Source organism: Sciurus carolinensis, chromosome 12 (genome assembly GCF_902686445.1).
Source record: "Sciurus carolinensis chromosome 12, mSciCar1.2, whole genome shotgun sequence".
In the NCBI taxonomy this organism is placed as follows: Eukaryota; Metazoa; Chordata; class Mammalia; order Rodentia; family Sciuridae; genus Sciurus; species Sciurus carolinensis.
This window is the reverse complement of record NC_062224.1, coordinates 39,018,844-39,036,070: the sequence shown is the minus strand read 5'-3', so window position 1 is coordinate 39,036,070 and position 17,227 is coordinate 39,018,844. Positions and strand designations below refer to the sequence as shown.

Sequence of the window (17,227 nt, the reverse complement as noted above, 5' to 3'; positions counted from 1 at the left end):
ATTGGTGTTGAAATGGCTTTGTGGTAGTTGTCATCATTATTTATAGGTAGCAAGTCCCCGTGGAGGTCAGCGAAGCCCACCAGCAAGTCCACGTTGGGGATCTTGTGAAGGTGCTGCAACAGGCCATAGAACTCCTCGAATCTTCCAGGTTTTGACCTTTCCAGGGAGAACCAACAAAACTCCGCTCCAAACTTGCTCTTCACCTCCATGGTGCCCAGGCAGCCGCTGCTCGCCCCGTACGGGTGGCCGCGGTTAATGATTCTCCTCCGGCCAGCCGCCACTCAGGAGCACCGGCGGCGAGAGCGCTGTGCGGCTGGGCGCCAGGTCACAGGCACCTGCAGAGGGGGCGGCCGCGGCTTGGGAGGGCCGCGCTCCTCTTGGCTCTGCTCGGTTGGCTGCTCACGCGGCGGGACCCAGGGTTCGGACTGGTGGCTCGGCGTGCTGGGACGCAGCTCCCTCCCTCCGGGCCGCAAGGGCGGCGGCAGCTGCGGCGGAGGAGGAGAGGGCGGAGCAGAGGCCACAGGCGCCCCAGCCTCACTCTCGGCCTCCTCCCGCGCGTGCGCCCCCGAGCCTCAATTATTTTTTGAAGCCAACATTGCTCAAAGTTTGATACTGGAACTAGGATAGGAGGGAATTGACTTCAAGAGAACTAAAGTGGAAAGAAAAGCTTTGAAGTGAAAATCTGAAGGCTACTAATTGAAAAGGAAGACATTATCCATTTACATATCTGTGTTTACAAATTATCACTGTTTATAAGCATACAAACCAAAATATGCCTCGAAAAATATTTTAAAACTGATAAGTAAAGTTGTAGAACAAATAAGCAAAAACAGCATCATTTTTATATATCATAATGGACTTGCTAAAAGTGAAATTAAGAGAACACTTTCATTCACAAAGGCTAGAAAATATATAAAACACTTGGGAATAAAACTAACCAAGGAAGTGAAAGATCTGTGTAGATATAATTGTATAAAACAATAAAGGAAAAAAATTTACAGAGGACACAAAAATAAAAACATATCCCATGTTCATAGGTTGAAAGAATTTAATATTGCCAAAATGACCATAATACCAAAATAAATCTATGAATTTCCTTCCATAAATATATACATCAATTTTAAAACTTATGGGAATCCACAAATGACCCATAATAGCAAAGTTGTCCCAAAGGGAAAACTCTGGAGGCATCACTATGCCTGATATTGAGGGTTACTACAAAGCTATCAGAAGAAGAACAACATGGTGTTGGCATCAAAACACAGATACCAATGGGACAGAATACAGAAATGAGAAGTTAATCCATGCTCATACAACCAACTGATTTTTCACAAAAGCACTCAAAACGTATAGTGAATGAAAACAGCCTCTTCAATAAATGGCTTTGGCAAAATTAGGCACACAGATGAAGAAGAATGAAACTAGATTTCTTCCTCTCACCATACACAATTATCAACTAAAAATGGATCAGACACCTAAATGTAGGACCTAAAACTATGAAGTTACTGTGAGAAACTGCAGTGGAGTCACTTTTAGATGATGGTGTAGTTTTAGATAGGACCTCAAAGACAAATGCAAGAAAAATCAAACTAGGCAAAAGGAAACATTTTAAACTAAGAAGTTTCTGTGCAGCAAAGGGAATAATCAACCGTGTTAAGACACAACTACAGAATGCATGAAGAGTTTGCAAATTATTCATCCACAAAGGAATCAATGTCCAGAAGCAACTTGTTATATACCAAAAAATGGATCAAATTTAAAAATGAGTTGAAGAACTAGAGACACTTCTCAGAAGAAGACATATAAATGGCCAGGAGGATGCAAAAAAAATGTTCAAGGAAATGGAAATTGGATACACAATAATGAGATACCATCTCAGTCAAGTTAGAACAGTTATCAAATAGACAAAAATAAAATTATGCTGGCAAGGATGCAGAAAAAAGGGAATTCATACACTATCAGCAGAAATGAAATTAGTATAACCATTATGGAAAACAGTATAGGAAATCCTCAAAAACTAAAAAGAGTACTACCATAGTATCTAGAAAGTCCTCTACTACTAGAATACATATACAAAGAAGATGAAAAAATTTTATGAAGAAGATACCATGTTTACTAAAGCACAACCACTGTAGTTAAAGTATGCAATCAACCCAAATGGCCATCAGTGAATAAATGGATAAGAAAATGTGGTATGTAAACACAATGGGATATTATTCAACCATAAAAAGAACAAAATACTCTCATTTGAAGCAACATGATTAGACCTGGAAGTCATATTAAGTGCAATTAGCAGACACAGAAAGACAAGTATATGCTCTCACATATTTGTGGAAGTAAATAAGTGGATCTCTAAGAAAACAATGGAAATAGTAGTGTTCCATTTATATAGAAATAAATTCAATATTTCTAAAGTGGATATAGAAATAAGTTAAATAGTGGCACCAAAAAGAGGGGAGGAATTTCTTTCAGTTTTTCCTTAGTATGCTTTGGTAACTGTGTTTAAACAACCTATATTTCAAAATGAGTAGAAGAGCATAAAATTCTCACCACATAAAAATGAATTGAAGAAAAAGAAATGATTAGATTATTACACATTGTATACATATATTAATTGCTGTAATATACCCAATAAAGATGTACAAATACTACATCTGGATAATATTTTTTTAAAAAATCTGGGGTAAAATGTATCTTGTGAGAAATCTGAATGCCATTTTTTGCTCTTTGTATTGTTTCTAATAATATTCTGTAATAATATTTAATTATATGATTACATGTTTTAAAACTGAAAAGGACATCAGAATTTATTACTGTAATATTATTAGTGAAGTGGATATTTCAGAGATAAGAATTTATGATTTCTTGGTTTTAAAGCTAACATGTTGAATGAAAGGTTTGAATTCTTGTTCTATTCCATCTCCTCTTATGTAACTGATTTTTTAATTTTATTCATTGTTCTTAATATACATGGCAGTATTGTGCATTTTCACACATTATGTATACATGGAGTAAAATTTATTTTACTTAGGATTCCATTCTTGTAGGTATAAATGTTGTGGAGTTTCACTGGTCTTGCATTCATATATGAACATCTCCTTTCATGTTACTTAATTGTAAAATTCATACATAGCCCATATTTTTCAAGAGTTCATAGGTTTTGAACATGGATGGATAACTCCCATTTCTCTTATTCTTTTCTTTGTGTTAGCTGATATTTTAAAAATGCTCCTTTCTAATAAAGGTTTAAGCATTTTAAAATGGAGTTAGATTTTCTTTGCTCATATACATGACCAATGTTTAGACATTCCTCTACAGGAAGTTATATACAGTCTGTGCTCACATATGGATCCCCATATGTAGTATCATTTTGTTGGTAAGTCTTCAAAATGTTTATCAAGTTTTCATCATATGAAGGAATCACCAGAATTACACCGCTCTGCAAAGTTGCCTAGTGCTTGTCGTGATTCTTCCCATCCCCATCCCCAGGCAATCCCTGGTTCACTTTAAAATTGGACACTGGGTAAGAGTTCAGGTCCTTGTGACTCTCATCAGAATATTACATTTTTCTCTTTTTTAATGTTACATACAACATGTTTTTATTGTAAGTCAGTTTATGGAGATAACAATTTTAATTTGACATTTCAAAATTTAATGTAAAAGCAAATTCTTTGGAGGTATATGCCTTTCCTTTGCAATTTGCTCAATATTTTAAGCACTGCTTTAAGGTTAGGAACAAAACAGAGATCAACTGGAAGGGAGGTTAAGGTTAAGATTTTCTCATTTGTCAAATTCATTATATGTGAAAGAATGTCTTTATTCACTCTTAATTTTGAGGTGATTAATTTTAAAATGTATTTTTATTTTTAAATGTTGATGTTTAACATTAATTGGCAACAAAGATAAATATGTCTCTTTTTAATTGTTCTATTTAGTTATACATGATAGCAGAATACATTCTGATTCATTGTACACAAATTGAGCACAAATTTTTATTTCTCTTGTTCATGACGTAGACTCACACTATTTTTGGAATCATACATTTACATAGAGTAATGATGTGTGTATCATTCCACCATCCTTCCTTCACCCTGACTCCTCCCCTGCCCTAATTTACCTCTACACAATCTAGAGTTCCTCCATTCTTCCCTTAGTCTCCCTTCCCCCATTGTGTATCAGCATCCACTTATCAGAAAATACATCCAGTCTTTGGTTTTTTTTTGGGATTAGCTTATTTCACTTAACATGATATTCTCTAACACCATTAATTTACCTACAAATGCCATAATTTTATTCTTCTTTAAGACTGAGTAATAGTCCATTGTGTATATATTCCACAGTTTCTTTATCTATTCATCTATTGAAGGACATCTACTTTGGTTCCATAATCTAGCTATGATTGTGAATTGAGTTATAAATATTGATGTGACTGCCTCACTGTTGTATGCTCATTTTAAGTTCTCTGGGTATAAACCAAGGAGTTGGGATCACTGAGTCAAAAAGTGCATCTATCCCAAGTTTTCTGAGGAATCCCCCATACTGCTTTCCAAAGTGGCTGCACCAATTTGCCATCCCACCAGCAATGTATGAGTGTATGTTTTTCTTCACATCCTCATAAACACCTATTGTTGCTTGTATTCTTGATAATAACCATTCTAATTGAAGTGAGATGAAATCTTAGGGTAGTTTGGATTTGCATTTCTCTAATTTCTAGAAATGTTGAATGCTTTTTATATATTTGTTGATTGATTCTATATCTTCTTCTTTAAAGTATCTGTGCAGTTCCTTAGCACATTTATTGATTGTGTATTTGTGTTTTTGGTGTTAAGTTTTTTGAGTTCTTTTTAAATTCTGAAGATTGTTGCTCTAACTGAAGTGCATGATGTAAGAATTTTCTCCCACTCTGTAGGCTCTCTCTTCACATCATTGATAGTTTCCTAGGAAAACCTCTTTAGTTTAATCCACACAATTTATTGATTCTTGCTTTTATTTCTTGTGCTTTGGGAGTCTTGTTAAGGAACTTTGGTTCTAAGCCAACATGATGAAATTTGGGCCTACTTTTTCTTCTATTTGGTGCAGGATCTCTAGTCTAATTCCTACATCCTGATCCATGTTGAGTTGAGTTTTGTGCAGGGTGAGAGGTAGGGGTTTAATTTCATTTTGCTGCATGTGGATTTCCAGTTTTATGTTGTCCCATTTATAGAATTAAATTATCTCCAATGTGTTTGCCAGCTACATGGATCAAAGCTAATACATTTAAGCACAAAAGTATACATTCATATATTTTAGCTCAGAGAACATATCCCGTGTACCATAATTAATCATTATTAAGCCAGTCATTGGCTTGTGTTAACAGATGTTCTCAAAACACAGGTCTGTATCTCCACTCCCAGGCATAGTTATGCAGACAAATGAGACTCATCTAAATATCTCTGGATATCAAAAGTTTTCTGGGGGAGAACTAAAAGAAATTTTCAGAGAAGCAGGGATGTATAGATTCCCTCATTTATGAGTATCTTCTGGAATTCAATTGGCATTTTTCCTAAAGTGAGTTTGCCAATTAGTGCCTCCAGGAACACTCTATAAGCTCCCAGAAACATTTAAGTCTCCTTATCCATTATCCTGTGACATTTGAAAGATTACCCAAGACTAGTAGAGCCCCTGTACCCAGCATATAAAACTCATTTTATAAATTATTGTTGAATGAAATTAAATTTTGTTATATTCCAAATGACTAAAAAATGGTCATGTTTGTCTATCTTTTAATAATCTTTAGTTGTACTTTTGGGAAATAACTGTTTAGGTTAAACAAGATACATCTGGAGACATTTATACTCTTCTTTCTCACAGAGTAGTGACAGTTTCTCGCACATCCTGATGATGTCACTGACTGTTGAGTTGTGATTAGAATAAGCTGCTTGAGTGATGGACAATGTTAGAGCCTCAGCACAAATTTGAATCTTACATAAAGAATATTCAAATGGGCTTCAGCATTTTGCACCTCTGGTTGCAGCTACTCAGGTGGCTGAGACGGGGGGTTCATTTCAGCTAAGGAATTCAAGACAAGTCCCTGAAATATAGTGAGGTTCCATTTCCAAAAGAAAAGAAAGGAAAAGAAAAAAGAAAAACAATATTGTAGTATTTTTTCATGCATAGTGTGGTTTAGAGTTTATAATCAGGGAGCGGGGAACACCAAACATTTACCATTCTTTTTTGGTTGGAGAACAGGTGTCTCGAGAGGCAGCTCTCTCATGGGTCTTTAGAACTAGTACCCTTGAAAGTCCCCCACAGCACCTCCAGAAGTGCACCTGGAACCTCCAATGATACCCCGGAGGAAACAGACTGATGGGAAGGTCCTTCATAATGTTGATCAAGTCTGCTGCTGAATGCCTTTCACATTGATCTAGTCTCTTCAATTCACATATGCTTTCATTCACATATGCCTTAATTCTTTTTACTTGCTTCCTCTGAATCAAGCCCTATAGTAAAAGCATGGAGATTACTGGTGAGTAGGACACAGTCATTGTTCTTGCAAACCCAACAATCTAGTGGTAGAGACAATCATGTAAGAGTCAACTATGAAGCTACCTGGTGGAGGGCTCTACAGTAGAGATCTGCACCAAGAGCCAGAAATGTGAGGAACAAAGTTGAAATAGCTCACACTGCTTGAGAGAAGTGGAGAAACAACAAAGAAGATGGTCATTTCAAAAGATTGTGTTTGCCAGCAAAGAATGTATGGGGGTTGGGGAAAGTGGGCATGAGTAACACAAAAACAAAAGTCATGCAAATAAATGTTTTATACTTGACTGTTTGAGTACCTGACACACAATGTGATGGACATACGAGTCTCATAAAATCCTTATACTCTCCAACACTTTTCTTTTGCCAGATTGAAAATTCTGTTTCAACCATTAATATTTGCCATGTTTTATAAATTTTTCATTATCTTGGTCACCTTCATTTGTGTGCTCCGACTTGTCCTACTCAATATAAGACCTAGAACTGAAGACATTCTTGCAGGTGGGGTCTCACTAGGGTGGACCACAGAGAACCCACAATTTCCTAATTCTGAACACCATAATTTACAAATGCAATCAGAGTTTCTACTATTTTAATATCTTGACCATTTAGTATATTATATGTCCTGAAAACCTCAGCTTTTCATTATCAGTGAATTTCCTAAAGAAACCCATACCATCATCATCAAAAATGCATAAGTGACATTTGTCAAAAATAATCTCCCCTTTTGCTATGAATCCAGCAGCATTTTTAAGGCCACTTTTCCAAAGGTTAAAAAAACATCTATCTATCTGTCATCTAGCTGCATTTCTGCATCTATTTAAGACATTTTCTTCCCTCTAATCCGTGTCAATATTCTGTTCCTTTGACCAAGAGGATGGAGAAGACTAATAAGTGGTTGGTTTTACCTGCACCACTTCTCCCATATGTTAAACTACACTATTTACCAGTCCACTGGAAGACTGTGATGGAAGGGTACTGAATGGAGCTGACATTTTACACCCAGGTGGTCTGCAGCATTCTCTGTAACTTCTGTGTATTTCTTTTAAAATGAAGGTCTGGTATAGCAGCAATAATTATCACATGCTAAGTGCTGCAAGTACAGGACGTAAATCATGACTGTCAAGTTCAATTCTGGCATTTCTTACATATTCCTTATGAAATTGACTTACCTAATATATTTGGACCTTAGTTTCCTCCACTCTAAGGTGGAGGTAGTATAAAATTACTATCTCTATAGTGTACAATGGTAAATATGAGTATATTATGTGCTTGCACACAGATATCAGCTGTTATGATTATTCTTTTCAATGTGGATTGCTTCATAAATTTACATGTCATCATTGCACAATGTCCATGCTAATCCTCTGTATCATCCCAGTGTTAAGTTACGTGCTGCCATAGTGAACACTTTTATTGGTTCTATTCACATAACCTCAAAAATAGATGCTGTCTCTGTTTTTACAACTGAGGAACTGAGGCTCTAAGAATAGAGCCTTTAGTTCAAGACCACAAGGCCAGTAGGAGAGCTGGGTTATGAACTATGTATGCTTCCAAGGAATCTGAGATCTCTCCTATACTCCACATTGCCCCTGTTTGCTACTCCTGCCTTCCACACCCACACTATGGGTTTATAATTCAGATGAATATGAAGTATTCTTGTGAGAATTTAATTATGAAATTACAATGGTAAAGGCTGTTAAAAATGTGTGAATAATAACAGGTGCAATCATTATGATTAGAAAATTACTAGATTTAAAATTAAGGGAATTTTGTTCTCCTTACTGATGTTTGCTGTTCTAATAGAAGAACACTGTATCAGGCACATTAAGAGAGTAAATTGTACTTATGCAAAGTTTTCTCTTCCTATTATTAAATTAATTCTTTCAAACAATTTCATTGCATGCCATTTTTTCCAGTCAAGAGTAAATGCTCTTTATATACTTATGGACATTGAAAAAATAGCTCCTTAAGACATACACTGTAACAAAACACTCAATGTGTTATTTATTATCTTCACAAAGAATAAATACAGAATCAGGAATAAAAAGTATAGAATGATGAAACAAAGCATTATCCATCACCATATAAACATTTCTTCTCATTCTCCAAAGTGGTTTGTGAAAACTTGATGATTCATTTTTCAGTACTTATTAGCATCAAAGGACAGAGTGGCATAGCCATTGCCCACCAGCATCAGGACCCACAGATAAGTTGGATCATCATTGTACATCATTCTAGGGAAGGAGGAAACAATGTAGTCCAAAAGTACTTGACCACAAAGAAATTCATGAGCAGCAGAATGGTCTGGATGGTGCTTTCTTCTGGGGATCCTCTTGGAGAAAAACTGGTGCTGTGAATACGTTGGAAATGTCTTTTGTGCCTGCAAAAAAAGAGTCACCATATATCCACTTGAGAGGTCCATGAACCCTATAAGAAAGATCACACAAAATATTCCAACTATTGGAAACAAGTTCCTTAAGGAGGGGAATAGTACAGAATTCAGAGAAAAACTGAAAAACTGAGGCAATCAAGGGAGACTAAAACATGAACATTAAAGAATATGTTGAAAAACTTTCAATGAAAGATTGTCAACAGAACATCCACGTATAGTTCTATACTTCCAGTGTTCTCTATTTTGACTTGTTTATCACTGGACTACAGACAAAATATCGTAAGTGTGGACTCTGAATTCAGACTGCATGAATTTAAATCCATGATCTGTCCTTTACTATAAGTGAGACTGTCAGAGATCACATTTGTTTTGACTCTATTTCTCTGCTGTAAATATAGTGATATTTCCTATTTCCTAAAGATATGAGTACAAAATGATTAAATAAGTATGATAGAAGCATTTCTGGCTCACAATGATCTCCGTAGAAATGTTAGCTATTGTTGGCAAGGAGGTGGCTAAAAAGGTACACTCATACATTGCTGCTGAGACTTCAAATTGGTACCACCACTATGGAAAACAATGTGTAGAATCCTCAAGAACTAGGAATGAAACCACCATATGGTCTTTGGAATTTATCCAAAAGAACTAAATTCAGCATTCTATATTGAGACAGCCACTTCAATGTTTCTAACCACATAATTAACAATAGCCAAATTATGAAATCAACCCAGATTATCATAAATAGATGAATGGATCAAGAACATATGATATATGTACACATTGAATTTCCATTCAGCTATAAAGAATAAAATTATGAATTTTTGGTAAATGAAAAAAAGGAGAAAATCATACTAAGTGAAATAATCTAGACTCAGAAAATGAAGACTCAGATGTTTCACTCATATGTAAAAGCCAAGGCAAAATGAAGGAAAGAAGGAGGCCAGGGAGGAGATTGGATGTCATAAAAATATAAGGCAGATCAGTAGAGTAGAAGGAGGGTTAGAGAGAGGGAGGAAAGAAGTGGTAGAAATATGGAGTGAATTTAACAATAGAATGTTATATACATATATAAATGTAACAGAAAGAAGTTCACTGTATATATGTAGAAAATTCCAATAAAACATAAATAATGAATAAATAAATAAGTGAAAGGAAAATCAATAGAGGAAAAGAGAGAAAGCAGTGGGAGGGAGTATGGATAAGAAAATGTGGGATTGAAAGCGAATTTCTCACATGTCTTATTTTGTCCACATGAACCCAAATTCTATATATAAGTGTAATGCTCTAATATGAAAAGGAATGTTAGTTATTATGTTTAGTATGTGATTTCTTATAGGCATGGCTCAGCCATTCTTGCCTGAATGAGAGAGGTGAAATGATTACCAAAGTAGCAGACTTCCAACACCTGTCTTCAGAGAAATCTTCACTGTCCTGCATTCCAGTTCCTAACTCTACACATGTTCACCAGGCCAGCTCCAACTTAGCTTTCAACCCTTGAACTCATGTTTGCCCCCTCCATTCTGATTCCCCAGGCTGAACAGCTGACCATCCCACAGCAGGTGCACTACCTACCCTGGAGTCATATCACAGTGCTGTGCATCCCTCACATTGACCATTTATCATAGTTCCTGGCAGATGGTGAGCATTCAAGAAATACCTGCTGAATGAATGTTTGATTTAATTGATGTTTTACAGTCCATAAACTGCATGTGTTGCCACACTTCAAGTCTATGAAGTAGAAGTTGTCACTTCCCTTAGATTCCTGATATCTCCAGTGTCTACTGCTCTAGAGGCAAATCCTTCCCCAAGGACCTTCTTCAAGATAATTGATAGAGTTTTGGAAATGCAGCCCTTTTCCTGAAGGTAAATCCAAAAGGTCCTGGAAATTTCCATCCATCTCCAGGAAAGCCATCTCCTGACTGGTGTGAAACAGGAAAGCTCATCTCCGTTGTCTCCAAGTGGATGCAGCCTGGCTCACTGAAGAACTGCCTTCAGAGTCAAGGCAATAGCTGGGAATGGATCTGAGGAAACTCCCTTTTCTGCTTTTGTTCCTTTTCTGTCCTTCTTACCCTATTTTTCCAGAAGTTTTTCCTGGGAGAACAGAATTCCTGGATCCAGGTCTGCTTCAGAAATATCCAATCGAAGAAGAACAGGTCAGTGAAAGTTATGGATGGAACCAGAGCATCAGGTGGCACTGCCTGGAAGGCTGGCTTGCCCTTCATTCTTCTGTCCCACTGTGAGGGACAGGACAGTTGTATAAGTATTGAGCCTTCCACGATGCTGCTTGAGATAGCACTTACTTATTTTCACATTCTTCAAATAAAACTTCACCACAGCAGTGTGAGTCTTCTGGGGTATGGGGGAAGAGTTTATAGCAAAGCAGTGCTTTCTCCCTGAAGTCCCATAGAAAGTGACAGCTCTGGGTTTGGGGAATTTTTGTGAGTCATAATTACATGGTTTTCCAAAGTTCCACATGTAGAGCAATTATTTTGAAAAATCAGTAATAAAATCTTGATGCTGGGATGCTTACATGAGGAAATCATTGATCTCCCCCATTAATATTTCATAAAATTAATCTTTCTGCTTGAAAGATAAGTAATAAAGGCTAATTTTGTTTTAAAATACTCTTCTGGGCTGGGGTTGTGGCTCAGTGGTAGAGTGCTTGCCTAGCACATGTGCGGCACTGGGTTTGTTTTCAGCACCACATAAAAAAATAAAGATATGTCCATCTACAACTAACTTTAAAAAAATATTCTTCTAAAAACCATCTGTTTTGCATCTACACACTTGATTCATAAAGACTTCTGATAAAAATACATGGGGTTCCTTAACCCTGGCATTTTGAGCCTAGTACTTTGTTGTAAGGGACTGTCCTATGTGTTGTGGGATGCTTTGTGATATCTCTGGCCTCCATCCATGCCGGGGTCCAGCCCTAGCAGGAGTCCACGCGTTCCACACTGGTAAACGGGGCACGAGGAGACAGCGTCGGCAATGGATGGAGAATGAAAGACACAGACTCTAGTTCTGGTGCAATCAATCCCACTTTATTCTGGGGAAGGCTGGGTTTATATACATTTTTCTTCAGGCTATAATGGCAGTCTTGTGGTTAATATTAAAGAAGTTTCCAAAGCATAGGCAGAAAACAACAACCTTACAGATCATCCTTACCTAATCACAATTGTTTTAAGAATATCTAACTACGTTGATGAGCTAATACAATGTTTATTTCCTTAATATCTAAACTCTATGTGACCTAAGACTATTCTTATTATTCTCGTGGTTAAAGTGATAGACAAGTAATCTCATGTGACCATTTCTATTAGGTCCCTCTGGTTAATATCTAAATTGCTGAGTTAAGGGTTACAGGAGGGCAGCGGTACCAATGGTTATTGTGTGCCAACATTTATTATAGGGGTGACATATTTTTTGTAGGAAGGAAGGAATGTTGTGGAACCTTATTCTCTTACCTCACTGCCACACATAAACAAAACCATTGTTAAAATTTAACCAGCCTATTGGAGAGAAAGGCAGATTTATAACTATTTTCTCCAGAGGCTTTCAGAGACTCATTGCACGGTTGCAAAATTATTTTTAATTTTGTTAATGGTAAAGACCCATTGTTTTTTAGATTGTAGGTAATATTTTCTGGAATTTTTGTTGTATTCCCTTCATCCCCTTAAGCAATCCGTTCAGACTGAAATGAGTAATATATTATCAGAAAAACACAGCAGAGAAAACACCATGCTTTGGAGCAAAACATCCAGCAATTCCTTTTAGGATGAGCCTTTGCAATCAACCTCCAGAGGATCTTTGTCAAGCACTGGATGGAATTCCGGATGCCCCCGCACATACACTAAATATCAGTAGAATGCCCCTCATCTGGTCAGTGTGACAACCAAAATGTTCTCCAGGCTGGGACTGCTGGGGATAAAATTGCTCCTGAGTGAGAGCCACTGATGACAAATGCATCATCCTGGGGTTGTTACAGCCAAAGTTTTGGCACAGAGTGTGGGTGTAAAATGACAATACTTATTTTCATTTCTTTAAGTGTAATTGTAAAGGACAAAAAAATAACCATCAGAAATCATAAAAAGAGTCCTTCAGAAATAAGCCCCAAAGTGAATAGTTGAAGTCACCTTCAAGAACAGTCCTGTGTGCAGTGTTTTCTTTCCTGAAAGGGGTCCACTAAGTAAAGAAGATTCTTCAGAAAAAATCTGTGTCATGCACTTCACAGAAGAAGATATTCAGGTGATCAACAAATATATGAAAAAGTGCTCATCATCTCTAGTAATTAGAGAAATCCAAAAAAAAAAAAATCACTCTAAGATTTCATCTTAGGAAAGCAGTATGGAGATCGCTCAGAAAACTTGGAATGAACCCACAATTTGACCCAGCTATTTCATTCCTTGGTTTATACCTAAGGGACTTAAAATCAGCATACCACAGTGACACAGCCACATCAATGTTCATAGTTGCTCAATTCACAATAGCTACATTGAGAAAGTAATCTATATGCCCTTTGATTGATGAATGAATAAAGAAACTGTGGTATATATGCATAATGGAATATTACTCAGTCATAAAGAAGAATAAAATTATGATATTTGCTGGTAAGTGGATGGAACTGGATAACATCTTGCTGAGTGAAAATCCCAAAATCAAAGGCTGAATGTTTTTTCTGATAAGTGAATGATGATACATAATGGGGCAAGTGTGGTGGGGGAGTAAGAGAAGAATGGAGGAACTTTGGATTATGTAGAGGGAATTAGAACAGGAGGGTTGGGAGAAGGAAAGATAGTGCACTGAGACACATTATTATACTATGTCCATGTATGATTATATGAATGTTGTGAACCTACAGTGTGTACAACCACAGAAATGAAAAGGTGTAACTCATTTGTGTACAATGAATCAAAATGCAGTCTGCAAAAATAAAAATTAAAAAAAGATAATGAATGACCTTTCTTTGTATTTAATTTGGGAACTACTCAGCAGAAAATATTCAGATTTTGTACCCTTAAAGAATTTTACATGCTTTGTTAACATTAAAAGAGTATTTTATATTACAAAAAAATCTTTGTCATGATACACCTTGAATGACTAAAATATTACCTGGGGACTTTGTAGATCAATCTCACTGCTGAATAAATGAATGTTTCCCTAACACATGCAGCAGAGGTCTGCTCCTCGCTTGAATGACAAAACAAACAAAAAAACAAAAAAACAGGTCACAAACATGTTTTCAGTCGTTGGACACTTGAAAACATTAAAATCAAAACTAAGAAGAAAATAAAGTTTCTTTAGCATCTGTTTTTAAATAGCCTCTCAAATTTAATTTCCTACATTTGTGGAGAAGGACAGAAATTTGAAGACTTTTGGAATTCTTTTTTTTAAAGGAAGTCAATAATGGTAGATGCCTTTGTGAATAATTTTAAAGAGAGCTATAATTAAACTCAATCTCTTTATACCAATTCAAGTATGCATTACAATCTTATGGGGATATGTATGTTTGAGATATACATTGGTTCAAAAATTAGCTGTGCTATGTGGGCTCCCAGCAAATTACATAAAATCTCTTAGTTAAAATAATGGAATCCAAAATTTAATCTGTAGATAGCTTGGGTTCTTATTAAAATTTTCTTAAAATAATCTGAAGGACACCTAATCTTTCCTTAGTCTATTTTGATCCATTTGGCATAACAGACAAAGACATTCTTTTTACACTCATGGAACGTTATACAGGAGGACTGCACATGTTGCCTCCAGCTCATCCTTTGCCAAAGATCACTCTGTGTTCTAGGCACTGCATCTTTGTGGCAGCAAATCAGCAGCTTTTGGGTGCACTGGCAGGATGGCTCCCACAAGCTGGTGCTCATCTCCACAATGCAAACTTCAGTGGACAGACTGCAGAGCATCTACCGGTGCATGGGCATGGCACACTCAAAAGAGTTGGGGTTTAAGCCTTCACTCAAGCCTGGGGGCCTCCGACGCTTTGGGTCTGCCTGTGCCTCCAGCTGGTGGGACATGGGAGAGGATTGGGTCCAGGTGCTGAACCAGAAAGGTGTGGCAGGCGCTGCTGGGCTAGCTGCATCCCGAAGCTTCACTGCATTCGCTGCTGGGAAGCTACAACTCAGATTACTCAGGTCTGAGTTACTTGGCCTTTAGCAGGGATGCCTCCTCCCACCAGCTCAGCGCCCCGGGACAGCACCTCAAGGACGCCTTCAAGCCAGTGCCACCAGGCTTCTACTAGGACTTGGCCCTATTGCCGCTGGAAAACTCAGGCAACTCTCTGCTGAGCTCTGGGTCTTCTGCGCCTCTGGGACTCCCTGAGTTCCTCAGCCCTCCACTACTCTGGCTGCGCCACTTACTACAGTTCCAACAGCCAGGAGGCAGAGTGGCTGGGACTACTTGGAGCGAGTCTGCTTTGCAAGGGTCTGTTTCACAAGGGCCTGCACTGCGGCCACATCCCAGGCTGCGGGAAGGTGAACAGAGGACCCATAAGAGCGAGAAGTGCTTCGCCTCCCTGGTCTGCAACAAGCGCTTCAGGCGCAGCGACCATCTCGGCAAGTATGTGAAAAAGCACTGCCGCGGCAGCGGCGGTGGGGAGGCCGGTTCCAGCTGTGGCAGCAAGAAGGGAAGCAACAGTGACATGAGCTCAGCGCTGTGGGCTGCTGCCCGCCCTGCTACTCACCGGAGCTGCTGCAGCTCCCTTAGCCAGGGACCCCTCCCCGCCCCCCCCCCCAAGGCCTAAAGTGACACACAGCATGCCCTGCTCCTCACCCCTATCTCCTCCCACTTGGGACCCCCCGCCTTGGTCCTTTTCTGTCCTGACCTGGACTCAAGTCCCTCTCCACTGCACCCTGCAGTTTCTCTCTCCCCCTCCCTCTCTCTCCCCCTCCCTCTCTCTCCCTCCCTCCCTCTCGCTCTCGCTCTCCCTTTCTCTCTCTTCTCTCTCTCTCCCTCCCTCCCTCTCGCTCTCCCTTTCTCTCTCTCTTCTCTCTCCCTCCCTCCCTCTCTCTCCCTCTCTACATCCCTCTCCCTCCCTACCTCCCTCTCCCTCTCCCCCCCGCCCCCGTCTCTCTCTCTCTCTCTCTCTCTCTCTCTCTCTCTCTCTCTCTCTCTCTGTCTCTCTCTCTTCCCGCCCAAGACTTAACTTTGTGAAGGAAATTGGACATGTAACACACATTGCTATTCCGTGCTCTGGCTTTCAAGGCCTTAGCGGGTTGCAGCTGGAACCGGTGCAAGCTTCCCTCCTGCACCTCAGGTGCTGGTTGCGTAACTTTTAGAGGACAGTGGACTCTTAAGTTAGATCTGGAGGCATCTAGTGCTTGGAACACCGCCAGTGTCCGCGCAGGGGTAAGTACTGGGCTGAGCAAGCTTGAGCCAGAGGGTTGGAGAGGGCGAGGCAGGAGGCCAGGCAGAGCATCTCAACCACTGCAGCAAGGCGGTTCCAGAACTGCAGTCCTGGGCGTCTCCACTAAGGAGGGCCAGGCTGGACTGCTGCGACCCCTGACTCACCCTGCGCAGGTGGTCCAAGCTCGGTGGAGTGCGGATCTGGCAGCACCTAAACCCAAGAGTTTGCGGAGATTAGCACTTCCAGCGACAGCCCTGCCTCTTTGTCTTTGGCACCTGAGGTGGAACCAATATGCAAGATTCAGAAAGGGGCAATCTTGGCGAATCTCTGCAACAACCTTCTTTAACCTATCTTTTTTTTTTTTTTTTTTAACACTATAAAACTAAGGGGGAAAAACACACTTTAACACTTTGTTTCCCTTCTAGTTTTTCCTTTTCTAGTGAGAGCATCTATCTCTGAAAACTGTGCTAATTACTGATCCCAAAGTTATTTGATCATATTAACATAACATAGTGTAGGGGCCAGTGAGGGTAGGTGTCTTTTTTATGCAAAAATCCCCCTTTCTGGTGAGTTCTGATTAACTATCTTCATGTTTGTCCTTTTCTACCTTGTTTTCACCACTCCTGAGCATAATGTCCACCTTCTTTTTTTTTTTTTGTTACTCCAGTGGTAAATTTGTGTAGCACCCTTTCCTGTAAAATCTTGGAATTCGCTGAAGATTTTAGGGCTAACCTTTTGTGTGCATATATGTGTGTATTAGTGTGCGCATGTGCAATTTAAACTTATAAGCAAGCGAAGAAGGTATCTATCATTTATTTCAGGTAAGGTTGTAGTTTCAATGCCAAAACAGAGAAAATGGAGAAAAAAAAAAAAACTTTGTGAAATATATCTGAATCTAATGGTTTGTACAACTGGAAACTCATTCTAGATTAGTTACCAATTAAATATAACTCCACCAT

At 38.7% G+C, this 17,227-nt stretch overlaps 1 non-coding gene and 1 pseudogene across 1 annotated transcript; one reads left to right on the top strand and one right to left on the bottom strand.

Moving 5' to 3' along the window:
• The first annotated feature begins 207 nt into the window (after positions 1-207).
• Positions 208-15,665, top strand: LOC124961262 (transcription factor Sp8-like; annotated as a pseudogene).
• Positions 7,826-7,930, bottom strand: LOC124962472 (U6 spliceosomal RNA). Its single transcript, XR_007104489.1, has one exon. It is a non-coding gene; the product is annotated as a U6 spliceosomal RNA (small nuclear RNA).
• Positions 15,666-17,227: the final 1,562 nt, after the last annotated feature.